Here is a 21,312-nt window from a genome sequence, read left to right as displayed (position 1 = left end):
TCAGTGCTTTCCTGCTAGGACCAGCCTGTAACTAAATAAGAGCTTGACATTATTGCTGGGCCCAGTATCTTTGAAGTTCAAGGAAGTTACTGAGAACCCCTCCCCAAGATTATCTCCAAGGAACATATCTCTGTCTGAGGAGGTCACAGGCCCAGTATTCCACCCTCACCTCTGGACAATTCATGAGTACCGCAAGGATCAGATATGATGGCAAGGGCCATAGTTCAATAGTAGAGCATCTGCCTTCCAGATTCAATTCCCAGCATCTCCTGGTAGGGCTGAGAGAGATTCGTGTCTGGAATCCTGGAAAGTCATGGCCAGTCAGTAGAGACAATTTAGAGCTAGATGGATCTTGGTAAGAGGCATCTTTCTATGGTTCTGTGACAGTGGCCAAGTGGAAGTTGAGAAACGAAAGTGCAGTGTTCACCTGGAAGCAAATGGTGTCCCATCACTGAAACATACTCTTGAGGAGGAAGGCAGACTTCAGTGTGCTCTGTTTTAGGTCTATGATGTGCCAGGAAGAGTTGGGACAGCAGGGCCAACTATAAAGCTCTTTAGTTTAGGGTTAACCATAGTTGATGCAGCAACCACTGTTCTCCTGCCACATTTTCTAGAAATCAGTTGCTGGAAAGCTCCTCTGCTTTCGAAAACCCATTGGACCTTGGACAGCTCCTTGGCCTTGTTGGTAAGGCCGGATTTTCAGCAGGGATCTTCTTGTTCTTAAGAGTATTTTCCTTTTCTCTGAGGAAAACTGAAAAAGCTTTCAGCTCCTAAATAAAATATACTTACAAGACAGTCTTGTTTTCCTTAGAGCTTCAGATTGCCATAGTTTGAACAATCACATTTGCCCTTTTCTTCAGCTATCATGACCTCACAACTGCCACGTATACAGATTGAACTCTAAGATACCTGCCTAGCTCACAACCTCACTGTGCAGATGTCTGCTCAGAAGCTGTCTACGGTCTGTACTGGACCAGCCAGAATTCTAAAGCTTTGTGCCAGCTGAACACCAGTAGCCACTTGATGGACACTGGGTTGAATACAAATATGGCTATCATTCAGTTCTATGATCACACAGAACTACCTGCTTTCCATGTTGTTCTCTCTCTCTCTCTCTCTCTCTCTCTCTCCCTCCCTCCCTCTTTCATTGTGTTACTTCTTTCAAGTATTCCAAGGATTTGATCAGAAATATATAGTCCATCATCAAAAACAATAATTGTTTGTTTGGGGGGGGGGAGGACTGGGAGGTTAGTCTCCCACCCTTTAGACACACATATATATTACAACTTTTTTGTATTCATTTCTTTATGTAGTGAAACTGTCAGATCAAACTGAAAAACCAAACTTTTCTGGCATTAAACGAGATGTATAACTGATATGATTAATCATTTGACTATTAATTACCAATATAAGGAAAACAGTTTTGCTAGTCTTACTGGAAATAGGCAATGGCCATTTTGCTTTTTATTGCATATATAGTTAGGGGATAATTTGGATTTATATGTCTGGGGACACCCAAAGCATAGAAATGGAGTGGGGACGACGACCAAAAATGCATTTGTCCTTATCAGAAGAAAAGGTTTAACTGCTTGCACCGGTGGGTTTGTTCTGAAAAGACTATGGATGCTGTGAAGAGCGAGAATGAGAAGCTACCACCCTGGGATTAACTGATAAAGACAAGGTCACACACATGCTTGCTATCACTTGCACCATCTGCCATCCCATAAAGGGACTACTGGCTTGAAAGAGAAAGACATATCTCCATCTGATGTTTTGTCCAGCTGGCTGCTCGAAAAGATCATTTCTCAAAGGTTGCCCTTTCGTTTGGCGTGATGTGATATTCGCTGCACACTGTCTTATTTTCCCTGATCCCTTTTAGATCTGCACACATCTAAATAAGAGCATACACTTATTTGGCTCAAAGTGTACATTCAGCTTGAGCTGTCTCAAAAGGTTTAGCAGGGAGCTGAATAAGTGAAAAGTGATGCAGCTATTGATGGGGAGTTAGCTTGAGAGTTCATCTGCTTGGGAGGTGTTGCATGTTTTGGGGCAGACAACAGAATACTCTTCACAAGCCCTCTGCTAAAAGCAACTTTGACCTCAATGTGCACAGCAATCACAGTGTCTAACTGTAATTGACAGACTTCGCTCAGCATTTATGATGTGTTTGCATAGGCCCAGTCTTGGAGGAATTAGTTTGTAGCAAAAGTCATTCTAAACCATACCTGAGCCAAAGTTTATGGAATAGATATTTGGTGCTGGCATACCAGGTTAAATAAACTTCAAAGAATATTTTCAAAACACCTTCACACCTTGCTTTTATTTGTCATCTCATCCTGTGCTTCTAATATATGTGATTACTTTCTTTTGAAGTAATGGATTAAAAATGGATATTAGTGAAGAATGGAGTGCAGTCTTGCCTAAGCTGAGCACGTTTGTGCCTTGCTATTTTTAGTGGAAGGGTGAAGCGCACACTTCATTTCCTCCTGCTAACATCATTGGTGGGGAAAGTATTTACTTTGGTCTGGGGCTGTGCCCCAGAATATTAAAAGTTAGCATCTCAGAAAACTGGACTAACTTTACTGTGATGCCCTAAGGCCACATTCATATAAATTTACAGCCCTGTGATAATGTTTTACACAGTTGTGGCTTTTCCCAAATAATTCTGGGCTGTTGTTTATTAAAGGTGTTGAAAGTTGGTAGGAGACCCCCTATTCTCCCAGAGCTACAGTTCCCGAAGTAGCAGTTCTTCTTCCCAGGGACCTCTTCAAATTCTAGCTTGAGGGTGGAAATAGAGGTCTCCTGAGAGTTCTTTAACAAGCTACAACTCCCAGAATTCTTTGGGGAAAGCCATTATTACTTAAATTGCACCATAGTGCTTTAAACATGTAGTGTGAATATGGCCTTAATGATATCCATAATTGTGTGGGAAATGTTTCATAGTCAGTGCACACCAACCACTGCACACTCCTCTACTATTTTTATTTTTAATCTCTGCAGATGCTCACTTATTCCACAGTGTTCCTTAGAAATCTCATTTCTACCTTATTTTGGTTCAAGGTAGCTCTTCAGCTCAATAATCAATAATCCAATAATTTGAAAAAGCTGAATGACCACAACATCAAGCAATATTTGAATATGTGGAAATGCCATTGTGGCTCTTATGATGGATCCATGTCTAAGTTAGTTGTACTTGGGTTCCACTGAAATCCATGTGAAAAGTAAGTTTTAGGCTGTTCAGTTCTCTTTATGCATTGAGTGGACCATCAACATTTGTCAAGTGTTAGCATAGAGAAAGCAAATTGTGCGCATGTGTGACTCAACCCTAAACAAATACAAAATTTTGATTACTGTGACTGAACATTTTTAACCAGTTATGCCACTTAACAAGTGGACTTTTTAGCCTGAGACATAAAGGGCAAGAAGCTGCGTATTTCCATTCAATGTAGGAAATTCAATGGGACTTTTAGTGAGTTAAATGTTACTTCAGCACTGGCATTGGGACAGCATTCTCAACCGTATCTGAGTGTAGCAGCTAACTTAAGAGGTGCAGGGCAGCCCCTTGTTTTCCTGAGGCAGCCATTTCCCTCATCTAATGATAGGGCTGGCCCAGGCTATTAAAGCTGCCATTGTATGTAGGCTTACTAAACTCTATTGCTCACAATGGTACATACTCCTGAGTAAACATGCATAGGATTGCGCATGTTACCTCACCGGGAAGCTCTGCTGTTTGGCAAGGTGTCTGGATAATTGCTGAAGACTTTAAAAACAGAAACAAACTAATTTTAGCAGCTTAGTTTGTCCCATTATGTTCACAATATTTCCTGTAAAAGACAGCAGTGCACCTTCCATATGTTGGTAAATAGCTGTGTATATATAATTCTAACGGTTCCATTTATACTGCTAATTTAGCAGTTGGAAGTATATAAGCTTTTTGTGTCCTTATTTTCCCTTGCAATACTTGAAAACATACTGCTTAGCAGTGGGAAGCCTTATATTACCAAAGAGACGAGAGTGCATTAAGTAAAAACACTTAATTTTTGTTTGGTGCCCCACCTCACCTCTTTAGCATTTCTGCTGTGATCTGAAACAATAAAATAAAGTTACTTACACATTCAGTATGCTGTAATTTCTCATTTGCAATCTGTTTGCTGCAGTCATAGAATATATGCATTAATAAGTTCCTGGGGCGGTCTGAGACCAGTTCTTATTTAGGACGAATAAACGACAAACCATGATGTAGCCCCCAAAATACTCATGTTTCCTCAGGTATAAGTTCATTGGGACTTACTCCCAAGCAAGTGTATACAGTGGTACCTCGGGTTACATACACTTCAGGTTACATATGCTTCAGGTTACAGACTCCGCTAACCCAGAAATAGTACCTCAGGTTAAGAACTTTGCTTCAGGATGAGAACAGAAATTGTGCTCCGGTGGCATGGCAGCAGCAGGAGGCCCCATTAGCTAAAGTGATGCTTCAGGTTAAGAACAGTTTCAGGTTAAGAACAGACCTCCGGAACGAATTAAGTACTTAACCCGAGGTACCACTGTATACAATTTAGTTTGAAGGCTCATCCACATTCCACTTATCCTACCACTTTCCAGCAGGAAAATCTTGTTGGGAAGTGAATAGATGCCAGGAGAGGATATATTTGTTAGATATTATCCTTCCTTCCTCACATTTGTGAGGCAGCTTAAAAGGGAAGCTAAGGTAGCCAGGTGCAAGAAGGGTGCAACTGCTGGTCTTAAAGGATGAGCAGATTCACTATAGAGAAGATGGTCTTTCAAGTGTCTTTGTCCCAAGCTGTTTAGTTATACCCAACAGCTTTAATTGCACTCGGAAGTGGCCTGGGATCCAGCACTGCTGATATGATCAGGGGATGGCATGGGCCCAGCAACTTAATGCAATTTATGCCCAGGGGCTGAATGTAGCCCTTCAGACTTCTCTACCTGGCCCTCAGAAGTCTCCTTGGACCACAACTCTTACCAGGCCTACTTTGTTGCAGCCTCCTGGATTGAATGTGCCCTTGAACTTTGATAATGCTTCTCACTTGCCCCGAAGAAGGATAGAGAAGGATTTGAGTATATGTAGAAAGAAGCCTACTATGCAAAGATAAAGTTAGTATTTGTTATCCCATCCGATTTTGCTTCTGGCACCACTGTTCACTGGCATGTGGCCCGCAAATTGTTGCCAAGAAGGGATTGTGCCCCTCATGCTGAGAAAACTTCCCCATCTTCATTTTAACACAATGTTTCAGAGGCATGGGGATTTATTTAACAGGAAAGGGGAAAGAGGGGAGAGAGAGAAGCAAGAGTAATAATAATAATAATAATAATAATAATAATAATAATAATAATAATAATTTATTATTTATACCCCACCCATCTGGCTGAGTTTCCCCAGCCACTCTGGGAGGCTCCCAATCAAGTGTTAAAAACAGTAAAACAGTACAGTGTTACATATTAAAAATTTCCCAGAACAGGGCTGCCTTAAGATGTCTTCTGAATGTCAGGTAGTTGTTTATCTCTTAGACATCTGATGGGAGGGCGTTCCACAGGGCGGGCGCCACTACCGAGAAGGCCCTCTGTCTGGTTCCCTGTAGCCTCACTTCTCGCAATGAGGGAACCGCCAGAAGGCCCTCAGCACTGGATCTCAGTATCTGGGCTGAACGATGGGGGTGGAGACGCTCCTTCAGGCATACAGGACTGAGGCCATTTAGGGCTTTAAAGGTCAGCACCAACACTTTGACTTGTGCTCGGAAACGTACTGGGAGCCAATGCAGATCTCTCAGAACTGGTGTTATGTGGTCCCGGCGGCCACTCCCAGTCACCAGTCTAGCTGCCGCATTCTGGATTAATTGCAGTTTCCGGGTCACCTTCAAAGGTAGCCCCATGTAGAGCGTGTTGCAGTAGTCCAAACGGGAGATAACTAGAGCATGCACCACTCTGGCGAGACAGTCCGCGGGCAGGTAGGGTCTTAGCCTGCGTACCAGGTGGAGCTGGTAGACAGCTGCCCTGGACACAAAGTTAACCTGCGCCTAAGAGAAACAAGAGAAATAAGAGAAACAAGTTGTGTAGCTATACAATTTAAAACTTGTCTCTATCCTACCAAACAGGCATGGATGGAGTCTAGTAATGAAGTCAGGCAATAGAGAGGATTTAGGGTCTCTCAGACCTGTCTCTAGTGTCACAGTCCTGGGATGCAGGTATGAGTTAGACTGCAACACTTGTTAGAGATCTAGCAGCTGCTGAATAAATGCTACTGTGTGGTGGTGGGAAAAGGTGGCTGCTTTTCTCTCCTCTATGATATTTTCCGGAAGGTTCCTTCTGCTTCGCTCCCAAACCTTCTGTTCCCTCTGGGGGTTCTGAACCTGCTGCCCCATACGCTGCGCCTCAGGCACATCATACTGTTCAGGGTTACCTGAGTAATTATACTTTAGAGCAGAATGCTTTTCTCAAGTGTCCACAAGTCCCCAGATTCCTTATTAATTATAAGTCCATCGTGATGAACGTAACATTTGCATCAACGCCATTAAATTCACTCTCTCTGATTTTAAATCAAGTGCCACTTGATACTTGCTGATTAGCCAGAATTTCGCTGGACAGCTGATTATATCCTTGTCGCTCTTTGAAAGGCATCCCCATTTTCCTTTGTAAGAAATGATCATGGTTGAAAAATAAATAACATCTGCTTCTAATCTCCTTACATAAAACAGCATTTAATGCTGGATTACCAGCTTCTGGTACCCAGGGTATTCTGAGCAGTTTGTGAATACACATATTGATTAAATGGTGGTGTTAGTTACATAGGTCTTATTCTCCCATCACTGAGCCATCAATATGAATTGCTTGCCCTCTGATGTTTCGCAGATGAAAGGGGTGTTGCAAGTACACACCCCTGCATATTTGTAATTCAGGATGCATGGGGAATTTGAGTTCTGTGAGTTCTGATACAAACTGACCTTATGGCTGTAGATTGTGCTATTTAATTTTCATGTTATTTTGAGTACCACTCCAAGTTTTATTGTTCGTAAAAACTCTAAAAAGCAGCTGTGCTGAGGGTAGGGGGTGACCAGGGGTTGGGAACCTCTGGCTCGGGGTCAAATGTGGCCCTCAAAGGGACATTCCCCAAACCACACCCCTGACCAGTTCTGCTTCGCATCCTCCTTGAGGTAAGATTTATATTTGCTGCTCTGCCCTTTTTGCCTCTGACGTAACCCACCACAGGCATGTTGCTCTCAGAATGTTTTCCAGAAGGGAATGTGGTCCTGAGGGCAGTGGCCTTGCATCCTTCACTGGTGCCCGGGGCACACATACATGAGTGAACCAGGCAGGACCAAGGACTGGGCGCAGAGGGTTAACAAAACCTGTCGTGCCTGCTCAACCATCATAGCTGCCAGGCAGGTGCAGGGCACAGAGGTTTCACAGGGCCGCACAGTGCCACCTGCCTGCATTCCCGTACAGGGGGGAGCCCGGCCAGCCAATGTGGCCCCAGGGCCGAAGGAAGGAGAACTGACACCTGGTGCAGGGTACCAGGGGCGGGGCAAACCGCCTGACAGCGCATGTACAGCACATGTGCGGCACCGCTACATACGGTGCATGTGTGCGTGCCATAAGTGTACAGTTTGCCCTGCCCCCGATACCACCGGGCAGTTTGCCAATGGTGCCACTCAAGCGCTGTACAAATGGCAGTAAGATCCCTCCACTGCCCTTGCAGCTGCAAGCGGAGGATCCTCTGCACGCAGCTGCAGTGGCGCAATGGCAGCGAGCATGCTGCAGGGGGCCTTTTCACCCCCCACAGAGATGGCACCCGGGGTGCAATGCCCCCTGCCCCCTTCCTCCGCCACTGCATGGCCCTTGGTGAGCACATCGCCCAATTCTGGCCAGCAAGGGAACTGTGTGTGGGGTGGCAAGGCCAGGCCAGGCTCCAGGGCTCAGAGACCCCTGGCCACAGGCAGGGCAGAAATCCCTGTATGGGGGTGCCTGGCTCACACCCTTTCAAAACCATGTTCTTGGGCTATGATCCCCCTGGCTCTCCCTGCAGTATGCCCCTGCCTCAGACTGAAAAAGGTACCCCAGTTATAAGGGGGAAATCTTTTCTTCTATTACCACCCTCCTGGCAGAACTCCCCCTTGGAGCTCTTTGTGTCTCTGAAGCCAAATAGCAGCTAGGAGGTGGCAATTTTCAGCAGGACTGCAGCATAATCAGTAAGCTGACTTTCTTTATGGGACTTTCAGGCAGAAATGCATCAAACTAAAGTCCTTTATATTTCACAGTGTGCCACACGAATCAAAATAAGGAGGAGGAAATCATTTTAATGAATAAAGAACACCCTATTCATTATTCATCTGCTTATGATTTAACAAATAGTTTGAGCAATACAAATTTTCTAATTTTAATGAAAATTGGTACAGTAATTCATAAATATCAAAGTATGTTATTTGAACGTGTCAGATCTGTGCTGCTAAAAATGCAGCAGGAATTATCACTTTGACTCTTTGACTTCTTTTGAAAAAACAGAAGTTGTTTCTTGGTAAATGGATCTGATGTCAACTAATGCTCTTCTTATGTCAAAAACTTCAAGAGCAGTGAATAGAGGGTTATATAAATTATGTGATGAATAGTCTGTTTCTATACCTGCTTAATCAGAAGTAACAGAGTAATCCTAACCCCCATATTTGGCATCTGAAAAGGGTTAGGATGGGTGAGAGTGCCCGACTGCTAACAAAAGCAGAGGTTCCGGTGGTCCCTAGTACACTCAAGGAAAGCTCTATGGGCAAAAAACGTCTGAAGCTGGTATACTTATTATTTCTCCTTTCCCAGCAAAACCAATGGGAGGGATTTTTTAATTTAAAAAATGGGGGACAAGAACCATGATTTCTTAGAGAGGTTCTCTTTACTAATGAAATTTCCCTACACTAACCATACAATGCTATGCATGCCTACTCGGACTCAAGCTCAATGAGACTGACTTTTAGATAAGTGAGTATAGCATTGATGGGTGGCTCTCCTGATCTTGCTGAACTACAACTTCCATTATCCCCAAGCTCCATCTATGCTGCTGATCCATCTATGCTGATGGGAGTTGGAGGGCCACAGGTTCCCCATCCCCATAGCTGTCAACCGTCCCTTATTTGGCGAGAAACTTCCTTATCCCAGTGTCGTGTCCCGCTGCTGCCCCTTATTGATGATGTCCCTTAAATTTCCCTGGTTTCAAAGGAAGCAGCTCCTCTCCCTCCCTCCCTGCTGGCCAGGGAGGAAGGAGGCTCCAACTGTGTTGCTTGGCTGCGTTGCTCACCCAATAAGGAGTCTAAGAACGACTAGGGGGTGGAGCTTGCATGCCTTGTGCTGATCAAATCGGCCGTGTTGCCTGGGGACTCACCTTTGCTCAGCGCTTCCCAGTGGAGAGGTGATGGTGGTTTTCCTTGCTTCATCCCCTTTGCCAGGCTGCTGCGCTGTGGGAACCACCGCTTGAGGCTTCGTTTGGCTGCTGGCTGGGCTTTCTGCCTTTGGCTCAGAGGGGCTCAGAAGTTGAACATATCTGTGCTTGGAAAATCCCTTATTTTGGCTGCTGATCCCTTATTTTCGAGGCTGCTGGTCCCTTATTTTCAAATCTCTAAGTTGACAGCTATGCCCATCCCTGGTGTATAGGATTAGCAGCCATCAGCAGCTTTCCTTCATGCCACAACTTATGGCTGGTGAGCAGTGTTACGACTGGTGCTGGTTCCGGACTACCTAATCCAATTCCTGTCCCTAAGCAAGATAACTACAAGTGTCTCAAAATATTGATGTATCAGTATTGGAAATAAAGCAATTCTGGTTTCTCAAATCTGAATATTCATTTCCTTGAGGGGAGGAGTGGAAACATGAGGAATCTGTGAAATTCAAAATTAACCGTGACTAATACAGCTTCAGTCTACAAGTTCTGAGATGAGAACTCGTTGATTGGGAAACCTGTGAATGTCATTCTCGCTTGTAACAACATATTCAGTATGATCCAGAAAAAACCCCAACTGTATCGTTAACTCTCCTGTTGTATGGAAACATGGGAGCACAGCAAAATGCCTCATACTGAGTCAGTCCATCTAGAAATTAGATGTTCAGTATTGTCTACACTGATTGACAATCACTCTCCAGCTCTCTGGAGATGCTGGGGATTGAACATGGAAGCTTTTGTACACGAAGTAGATGGTCCACCACTGAGCTACAATCCCTTCCCCAGGCCAAATGTGCTGTCCCACAGCTTCAGTCTCCGGAACACCCCTTGGGCCTCTCCACACATCCAGCCACACCTGTTCTATCCACATCCCTCACTGGCCTTGTCCTCTTTGCATATTTATGCCTTGCTGGAAAGTATTAATGGACTCTGATAATGTATCTTGCTTTCTTTGATAGAAGGTACCATGGGGCTTTTCCTGGGGCTTTTCCCAGTAGTGATGTATGGAAGTGAGAACTGGACCATAAAGAAGGCTGATCGCCGAAGAATTGATGCTTTTGAATTATGGTGCTGGAGGAGACTCTTGAGAGTCACATGGACTGCAAGAAGATCAAACCTATCCATTCTGAAGGAAATCAGCCCTGAGTGCTCACTGGAAGGACAGATCCTGAAGCTGAGACTCCAATACTTTGGCCATCTCATGAGAAGAGAAGACTCCCTGGAAAAGACCCTGATGTTGGGAAAGATGGAGGGCACAAGGAGAAGGGGATGACAGAGGACGAGATGGTTGGATAGTGTTCTCGAAGCTACCAGCATGAGTTTGACCAAACTGCGGGAGGCAGTGGAAGACAGGAGTGCCTGGCATGCTCTGGTCCATGGGGTCACGAAAGTCGGACATGACGCGGGTGGCACTGTGGGTAAAAGCCTCAGCGCCTAGGGCTTGCCGATCGAAAGGTCAGCGGTTCGAATCCCCATGGCGGGGTGCGCTCCCATTGCTCGGTCCCAGCGCCTGCCAACCTAGCAGTTCGAAAGCACCCCCAGGTGCAAGTAGATAAATAGGGACCGCTTACTGGCGGGAAGGAAAACGGTGTTTCTGTGTGCTGCACTGGCTCGCCAGATGCAGCTTTGTCACGCTGGCCATGTGACCCGGAAGTGTCTCCGGACAGCGCTGGCCCCTGGCCTCTTAAGTGAGATGGGCGCACAACCCCAGAGTCTGTCAAGACTGGCCCGTACGGGCAGGGGTACCTTTACCTTTACCTTACCTGTCAAAACGTTGACCAGCTTCATTAAGATCTGCCTTTACTGAACTGTGTTCCCAAGCAATACCCTCTGCTGTTCTGGACGGGGCATTATAACAGGGTTCTATATGCAGATACACTCTGTATTTGTGAACAGCTGCAGGTGGACAACATCCAGCATCATTATTTATTACATTGCCCACTATATAGAACCTGGGAGGCACTTTTTAAATCCCTTGTTTGTCCAGGAAAGCTGTCTCTCCCCAGCATAGAGAGTTCTATGGCTACTCAATGATACTAATACTCCAGTGACTTACAATGTGGTCCTCTTTGCGTTGGCGGCAAGAAAGATCAGGAATAAGGACCTGGAATAAATTGCAATAAACTGTAAGGGAGATTCAGAGTTCTAATTAGGGAAATAGTGTGTGCTGTGTGGAGTTTCCAGTCTATGTGTGCATATGCATTTTATGATTTTGATGCTTCAGATAGTGGCTCTTCTTTTTATATACAGTTACGTAGTTATTTACAGTGCTTTTTTTCTAAAAAATAAATGTTTAGGGGTACTCTCATTTTCCTACTCATATTGAAATACTGCCCCTCAATGAGGCCAAATCTAGATTCACAAAATGATTAGGGGTATGCGTACCCCTGCTTCCCCCCAGAAAAAAAGCATTTGTTATATAGACATTCCATTTCCTGACAGTGTTTGTATGGTTTTGTCATGGCCTTTGGCTAGTACAATAAAGCTTGCTTGCTTGCTTACCTTTTTATAGTGGTCTATAGTAACATTTGCATTAATCGCTCCACCTACTTTTCTTCCGGGATGCGGGTGGCACTGTGGGTTAAACCACAGAGCCTAGGGCTTGCCGATCAGAAGGTCGGCGGTTCGAATCCCCGCGACAGGGTGAGCTCCCATTGCTTGGTCCCTGCTCCTGCTAACCTCGCAGTTCAAAAGCACGAAGTACAAGTAGATCAATAGGTACCGCTCCGGTGGGAAGGTAAACGGTGTTTCCGTGTGCTGCTCTGGTTCACCAGAAGCGGCTTACTCATGCTGGCCATGTGACCCAGAAGCTGTACGCCGGCTCCCTCGGCCAGTAAAGTGAGATGAGCGCCGCAACCACAGAGGCATCTGCGACGGGTAGTTCTACAACATCTGGAGTTGTCTGTTGGCTATGTAACAAATTGTAAATGTCAGTGCTAAGAGTGTTTTGTTTTTGTTTTTGTTTCCCAGTGGTTCAATTCCTAATACCTACAAACAGCACAACAATTTCCCCCAACAAAAGAAGGTTAGAATAATGGTCTTCTGGGAACACACATATCCCCCAGCCCAAAGGGGTGTGCAGTTTAGTCTTCTTACATCACATTAATAGGAACATCACAGGCTAGTTCCCCCCCCTTCCCTCCCTCCCTCTGCTTGGTCTCAATCATACACAAGGTATCATACAGCTAAGTTCCACCTGGCTGAGCAACTGGCTTACAACAATCTCAGCAAAGCATACAGCTATCTTTATATATATATATAAGATAATCGGGGGGAAAGACCAGTGTTTGTTTGTAAAACCTAAAGCTTTTCAGAGATTTGTTTTTCTCAGGTCTGTTTGTCACAAACCTCCAGGTACTCCCCCCCCCCTCCAGATTGTTATATGGTGTGTGTTGTGCCATAGAACAGATTTAAGCTGGTTTTCAGCAGATAACTCAGAAAACATCAACCCACCTAATGGATATTCACTTCAGTGCTGCCATACAAGATCCCACATAATTGTTTCACAAGTCTGTTCAGATGTGTGCAATGCTTTCTTTGTTTTTTTCTGGGGGTACTCAATGGTACCGGCACCTTTTTTTCCTAGAAGAATACCACTGGTTAAAAATGTGGCACTTACTGTAACAACTTCATGGTGAATACAGGCACCTTTCTTTCTAGAAGACAATGTGTGGGGGGTTTTAAAAACACACTTTAAGGTGGGTTTTTTATTTAACACCTTGTGGGTGTTAAATACCTTGTTAGCAACCTGGAGTAAATGTCTCCAGACGACGTGATTATTTAGCATTCATCCTGCATTGTTTGCCCAAAGCTTGCCCCAAGGCTATGTGATGTCCACTATTTACTGAGCAGTATTTCTGATTCATTAGTGTTCAGGTTATTTGGCATCCAATTGCATATTGGGCATTCAGTCTGAATTGCATCTGCGAAGGTTGCACCACTTCCTGTCAATCAATTGCTACCCCACATCATCAAGAACATTTCCTCCTAATTTCCCTTTCCGCAAGGAAACCCTCTTTATTTTTAAAAGTGAGTTTCATTCACTTTCATTCCATAAATAAAACCACATTTTATGCTATGTGTCTGAATTCCTCCTGTAAAATAGTAACAGTCTGGAGGAAACCACTTGCAGATTTAGCTTTTTAAACAGCATACTTTTTGGGGGTTTTTTTAAAAAACAACCTAGGAGTATTAATTTTATTTTTTTGCATCATTTGTCAGGGAAGTTTCACACACCTTGGCACATGGCTAAGGTGAAATTATCGACAGGACAAACAGGATGAATTTTTAACAAGTCGCCTGGGGCATGAACCCAAAAGACACTGAGGCTCAAAAAAATAACAAGTCAGAATTCACAGATGTCAAATACTGTCGGTAGCAAAAAAAAAACAAAAAACCTACAACCACAAATGGCTGTTTCTGCCAAGGATGTCAGGGCAGCAAGATAGATTGTAATGTGAGCAGGTAGTAGCTATTGCTTCTGTCCTGTCAGGATCACCATATGCTATATTTTTTCCAAGGCACTGTCATCTTCTTAAGGGTTTTGACAATGCTGTTTTCTCAAGTAGGTCTTTTCCTTTTCACAGCTCTTTTTTTAAAGAACAGTGCTCATAATATTCATATTTGGGAGGCTGCCTGCCCTTACAGTAGATGAGGAACCCTACCTGATTTCTCATGGCAGCCCTAATAAATATTATTATATTTATCATAATCAAATCTGTATGCCACCTTTTCTCCAAGGAATCCATATCAGCTTAACTGAGGTTGCCCCACTTAATCAGAAAAACTTGGTGTGGGATATTAGGCTGTGAGATATTCAGCTAATAGTATGCTTCCTGGCAGAGCAGAGGTTGAGTCTCCTTACTGCAAGGCCAACCATAGCATGGCTGCGATTATATACAGTGGTGCCCCACAAGATGAATGCCTCGCAAGACGAAAAACTCACTAGACGAAAGGGTTTTCCGTTTTTCAAGCTGCTTCGCAAGACGAATTTCCCTATGGGCTTGCTTCGCAAGACGAAAACGTCTTGCAAGTTTGTTTCCTTTGTCTTAAAACCGTTAATACCCAGGGTGCATTGCTTGAAGAGGTGCAGTTGCGACTTGACTTCGAGGAGCAACTCATAGCACGCGGTATGGTAGCCTTTTTTGAGATTTTTGAAGACTTTGCTGATTTTTGAAGCTTTTCCAAAACTTCTTTTGCAGCCATTTGGTAAGTTAAACTTTTAAAACTTTTTTGGGGTTTTTTGGATTTTGGGTTGGGGTGTTTGGAATTCAAGGACTTGGTGTTGGGGAGGGGTTTGCAAGAATCTGGAAGCTTGTGTGTTTTTTTCTGCATTTTTATGATTTTCTGTGACCATTGGGCCACTCTGCTGTTTTTTAAAAAAAATTCTGGGTTTGAATTTTGAAATGCTCTTTACAGTATGTGTGACTTTAAAGAGCACTTAATAAACTTTTGTTGTACCAAATTTGGCTTTGTTTGGACTTTTTTTTACCATAGGAACACATTAATTGATTTTCAATGCATTCCTATGGGAAACCGTGCTTCGCAAAACGAAAAATTCGCTAGACGAAAAAACTCGCGGAACGAATTAATTTCATCTTGCGAGGCACCACTGTATCCCCTTCAAATCTTTGCTTGAGGAATTTTGTAGATTGTCATTCAGGACTGAAATATACTCAGAGTCAAGAGTGGATTTCATGCTCTTTATTCAGCTCATAGTGGTGAGGAGGAATGGAAGTCCCCTCAAAGTATCTGCTTTATATACATTATTTACACAATGGGCTGCACGTGATTGGCTAATTCTGGCATTCTCCTGTAGGCCAATCAGGTTGTGGAATCACTTCTATCTGGAGCTGGATTGGGTGGCTCCTGCAGACTAATCATACTGCTGCATTGTTCTAGGACCAATCAGACTGCTGCATTCTGAATCCTATTGTTCTAGGACTAATCAGACTGCTGCATTTTGGATCCTATTCAACTCAGTACATAACAAGGACACTAGCATGACAATCGTTACCACATCTACTCAGAAGTAAATCCTGCTGGATTTAATGCATCCAGGTAAAAGGGATTAGGATTTCAGCCTCAGACATTAAGAAGGGCAAGTCTGAGAGCCAAGGCAAAAGCATTTGAGTTGTATAACTTGAAACTGTGCCTAGTAACTGTTTTCAGAATGTCCAACTCTGTATTTTTTCAAGCTAGAAAAAAAAACATGGTTTCATAAAGCTTCCCATTTATGACTAAGCATAGTCCTTAGGAATCTCAACAATTGTTTTAAAGTCTCAGAAGCTCTTGTTGTCCCAAAGGTTGCCATGACCACGATATTATGGTCATGCTTAAGATGAATGCAATTTCTGCTAATAACAATAATAATAAAACAAATAATTATATTCTGTGTTTTGAGGGTGGTGCTGTGCTTTTCAAATATTTATGATTGGCATTTCTAGAAGTTTGCCGCATTGGCAAACAGGCTATAACAATTTCTCTGATGTTGCTTTGCAGCAGCTGCAGTTGGCTGGAACTCTACTCAGGAAATAAAATAAAATGATGCTTTAGAGTGATATTCAACATTTAAAGGGCCACAAGAGTTTACTGCGGATGACGTTACACTCTGAATCGGTAGAGCTTTATTCCCAGGACTAGTCTTAGCCTTCTGCCTTCACAAAGTATATTCCAGCATCCCATCTCCCTTAGGCTGTATCTGCTCAGCAGCCCAATCTGTTCCTCCAGCAGTGGACCAATGTATGTATTATACAGCTATCCAAGAATGGGAGCATCAAAGTAGTGTCATCTTGACAGATCTTGAACCCTTTCCCTGCTTCCTGTAGCAGTATCTGTTTCTGGGTGGGGACTGTGCATACAAAACATTGCCATGTGCCCATGCAGTAGAAAGAGTGGTTGCGTGTCCTTGATACACAGGTGCACAATGCTACCATTAACACATCTTTCTACTGCAAGTTTGGGGAACCTGTGACCTTTTAAATGCTGTTGGATTCCAACTTCCATCAACAGTCCCAGCCAGCATGGGCAATGGTCAGGGATAATGGGATGTGTAGTTCAACAACATTTGAAGAGCTACAGGTCCTTATTAGAACAGGTGACTGCACACACACACTAAGGGACAATGCAGATTGGATAGCTCTACAAATTTGCCAGCACTTATACTGCCAGGCAATGCATTGTCTTCGACATCAGCATCACTCCACCTCATGACAGAGATACATTTAAGAAAAGCAATGTTAAATGTGCAGGTGCTGGCAATGCGTGAACCAACTGCTCTTCCACAAAGTTGAGTCTGCATTCTTTACAGTTGCATCAGCATTTTTCTCTATTTTCCAAAGCTCATAACTCGATCATAAAAATCCACTCTGAGCTATACATCACAGACCAAAAACATATTTTCAGATTTGCTGTTCTTGAAATATATAGTTGTAAACATGGCTTTTCCCAATAGTGCTATTCACATACTTCCGTTGTCTCGATAGATTGCAGAACGAGACTGCCTTGCTGCTGTTTCCCTCCCTGATGTACATAGTAAACATAGCTGGAGGGATTCATTTATCTATTTTCTTTAATGCCAACATTTCACAGGCGCACTCATATTGTTTCTGTAAATAGTTGTCTTTTGTATTTAACAGCAAGGAAATGCTTGGAACTATAGAATGTAAATGAAATATGCTTCATTTGAAGTCCTTCATGAGAAACTCGTTTGCACCAAAGGGCCACAGTTGGGAAAATATATTGTGTGGGCTGGAGGGATGCAGCTGATTTGATGTTTAAATTGTGTGAAAGTTAATGTAGCTTACACATTTTGTGAATCGTGGAAGCCCAACTAATGCAGTTACTCGAAAACATTCTGTCCCAAGGGTGCCAAAATTTGCCAGTTCTTAAGTCTAGTAGATACATGAATGTTGACGATGGCAAATTCAAAATTGACATCCTATCTCAACATGGCAGTGGGCTATTTCAGATCTGACATCATGACCCATCATCTGACATCATGACATTCCATCAAAGTTGACCTGCAGGGTGAGGGAGGGGATCTGCTTCACCAGTGTTTTCCCGGCAGCAACACCAAGCAGTATTGAACTATGCACAGTAAACCTGTTAGAAGTTACTGAACATTAAATCATCATTGAAGGATAAATGGATTCATTTCAAAACCATTTTGATGGATGAAGGCAATGGATGAAGGTGAGACCGTGAAGGCTAGGGGCGTGCCAAAGATTTGTTGTTGTTGTTGTTTAGTTGTTTAGTCGTGTCCGACTCTTCGTGACCCCACGGACCAAAGCACGCCAGGCACTTCTGTCTTCCACTGCCTCCCGCAGTTTGGTCAAACTCATGCTGGTAGCCTCGCGAACACTATCCAACCATCTTGTCCTCTGTCGTCCCCTTCTCCTTATGCCCTCCATCTTTCCCAACATCAGGGTCTTTTCCAGGGATTCTTCTCTTCTCATGAGGTGGCTAAAGTGTTGGAGCCTCAGCTTCACGATCTGTCCTTCCAGTGAGCACTCAGGGCTGATTTCCTTAAGAATGGAGAGGTTTGATCTTCTTGCAGTCCATGGGACTCTCAAGAGTCTCCTCCAGCACCATAATTCAAAAGCATCAATTCTTCGGCGATCAGCCTTCTTTATGGTCCAACTTTCACTTCCATACATCACTACCAAAGATTTGTACAAATTCCAAATAATGAACCACAGTGCGGTTCCTCAGAGGGATTTTTGGCATGGTGACACAGGATCTCTACAAGGCAGGTATAAGTTGGAGCAGGGAACCCCAGAGCACTTTGTGCATTCAGTGAGCAAGACCCCAGCAAAATTTTTGCAGATAAGTGTGCATGAAATGCAAAACTATGTTGTTAAGCTTACCCGTAATCCAAAATGTGGAGATGGGAGTGGCACAGCTGCATTGCAAAATCTAAACTTGCGACTTTAGCTGCACCAGATTAGGAGGGGGACTTCGTTCATGACTGGCAGGTGTAGTTTGTAATCAAAAGGAATAATCTTACCAGCACTCACCAATCATACTGCTTTGGGGACAGTTTTGCAAGAGCAAAACACTTGTTTCCTCTAAGCTTAAGGAAGATGCTGGGATCCGGAGAGAAGTCAGCGGGAGAGTTCCATTGTGCATGACAGGTTAAGCTTGTAAGTGTGTAGTACGAAAACCCCTGGAGCTATTTCTCTGCATTGTGGCAGGTTTCTTATCAAGGAGCTTCTCTCTCATGTGTACTATTTTCATACAAATCACCCATAGAACAGTAAGGGAGATTTAGTGAAATACTTTTCACTGTCCCTAAAATGTAAGGTAGTCCTTGAAAACCACTGCAGCTATCCTTCAGAAATTTGGTAGAACCAATGCCTTCAGAAGGGGACTTTTTTTGCAATTTTCTATCGAACTCCACAAAAAAATTAAAATACAGTGGTACCTAGGGTTAAGAACTTAATTTGTTCTGGAGATGCATTCTTAACCTGAAACTATTCTTAACCTGAGATACCACTTTAGCTAATGGGGCCTCCCGCTGCAGCTGTGCCGCCTCCACACGATTTCTGTTCTCATCCTGAAGCAAAGTTCTTAACCCGAAGTACTATTTCTGGGTTAGCAGAGTCTGTAACCTGAAGCGCCTGTAAACTGAAGCGTCTGTAACCTGAGGTACCACTGTATTAGGCCATCATCATCATCAAACTGTGTAATATTTAATATCTGCAAGAGGTAATAGCAATTTAAAAATACAATACTAAAATCATTTAAACGGAATTACAGTCAAAATAATAGGGTGGGTTCATAAGTGTGTGCCAAACCTGACTTCTTGTTTTCAGGATGCAGGATTATTTTACAGGGACATGCAGTCAGTTATGAGACCTCCCTAACCCTACACCCCTCCTGCTTCCGTGAACGAAGTCATCATCTTCTCCAGTTCTCCAAAATCCACAGGATTAAAGCACAATTTATTTTTGGAATCTGATTGGATTCCCAGGCTATGTCAGTTGTCCTACCTATTTCTTTCACACAGACGTGCAGTAAAACCCTGGCCTAGTTGACAGAAGTGGGAGTATTGCAGGATTTCTTACTTATCCTTTCTTAACTGTCTGATCTACAGCCCAGGTATTCCGGCTAAGCCCATTTAGTCTTCTTGACTTTAGCAGGACTAAATTCTTTTAAGTTAAAGTACTTTTTTACTCCTCAGGGCTATGGATCAGCCTGCAAAGGAATAGAACGTGTCTGTCTACAAAATGAACCCTGTGGTGTTTCTAACTGCTCCAAAGAACAACTCTGTCAGGGAGGTTTTAATACCTTGGAAATCTTTTCCTCACTTGTGGCACTTCATGTAAACACTGTTGAGGAACCAAGGAACTAAATGCCAAATACAGAAGAGAAAGAGAGATGGGAGAAGAAGGAGGGGAGGGAGGTAACACTTGTGAACTGTTGGTCTGAAGCTGTGAAATCTCAATTAAATGAGGTGAAAAATATTCCGAATACAGTAGGCACTGGAAAGTGTTACAGCAATTTATTTTGCCACAGTTTTCCTTATTTTAAATAATGCTTAGATCTGAACCAAAAAACACCAGCCTGCTACTAGAGTTGCTGCTGAAATGTGGCATAAAGCAAAAAATTGAAGTTTCTCTTCAGATGGAACATCTACGGAATGCTGAGGACAATCAAAATAAAATTCTACAAGCCTGAGGGAATTTTCTATAAGGCTAGATGACTTCTGCCCATCGCTGCCAGATTTCACCAAAAGTTAGGGAATTTGTGAGGGATTCAGTCTTTGGGAATTCTTATACAAAATAGCATTACCGGATAATGTGCAGATTCAAACTTCGCTATTCCACATATTTTACATTTCTGCAGATATTGTGACCATTTGTGACAGTTCGAACGTCTCAAAACTATTTATATGCATGCTATGAGACAAAATGCACATTTTAAGCACACGTTTTGAGATGAATTGGTTTTAAAGTACATAATAAAGCAGAAATATAGAGAAATTATGGGTGAAGCATATGAAAGTGATGCAGGCCACAGATCTACAGGTTGGTCCATTCCAACTGAAAGTGAAAACAGAAGTGAAAGTTATCCCTGGGGCAAAATATCTGAAGTAATTGTTTAAGATAATATTTATTAAAGTTTCAAACAAAATTACAATAATATGAAAAAGATAAGAAAAGAAGAAGAAAAAAACAAAATATCTGAAGTATTTTTTTGGGGGGAGGGGGGGATAGGAGAGCCAAATAAGTTGTAATGGGACTAGTAAATCAATCTGGAATGGGTAAACCTACTCAGGAACTCTTGCCTCCCAAATAAACTCTAGCAACAAAGCTACACCTGATTATATACTATCAAAAATTAAAAGCAAAACAAGGGTTCATTATTTCTTTGCAGGCTTTCTTCTGTTTAATAATCCATGTCAATGTCTGGAGTGGCACAGGTCAGCTAGGAGCCTTGAGAAAAGGTTATACATAATTGATTGAACAACCTTGCATTCGATATCTAAATAGATGAACATAAAAAGGGAACATCTATCCATAAAACTCTAAACGATTTCATGTCCCAAAAAATATAATTGAAATGAATGGTCAAACTCAAAAAAAACCAAGTGTGAGTTCCTTGAAAAGCGAACAAACATTATTTTTCACTGTTGGAAAAGCTGGTCAAAATAATAAAAATTCTCCCTGACTTGGAGGAACTTAAGGTAGGTATGTTTCCCAGCTTCAACTTCCCCATATTGGCACTTGCACTCCCAAAAAGCTTCTCCAGATAATTGAGGAGCTCTCTTGAAAAAAATGTGGGGATACAGGGGATTGCTGAGAGAAGAGTTTGGAACAGGAAACTTTCACAAGCATCCTCAAGTTAACTTATCTTCAGATTGTTACAGACAC

Source organism: Podarcis muralis, chromosome 9 (genome assembly GCF_964188315.1).
Source record: "Podarcis muralis chromosome 9, rPodMur119.hap1.1, whole genome shotgun sequence".
Classification (NCBI taxonomy): domain Eukaryota; kingdom Metazoa; phylum Chordata; class Lepidosauria; order Squamata; family Lacertidae; genus Podarcis; species Podarcis muralis.
This window is presented reverse-complemented; position numbering follows the sequence as displayed.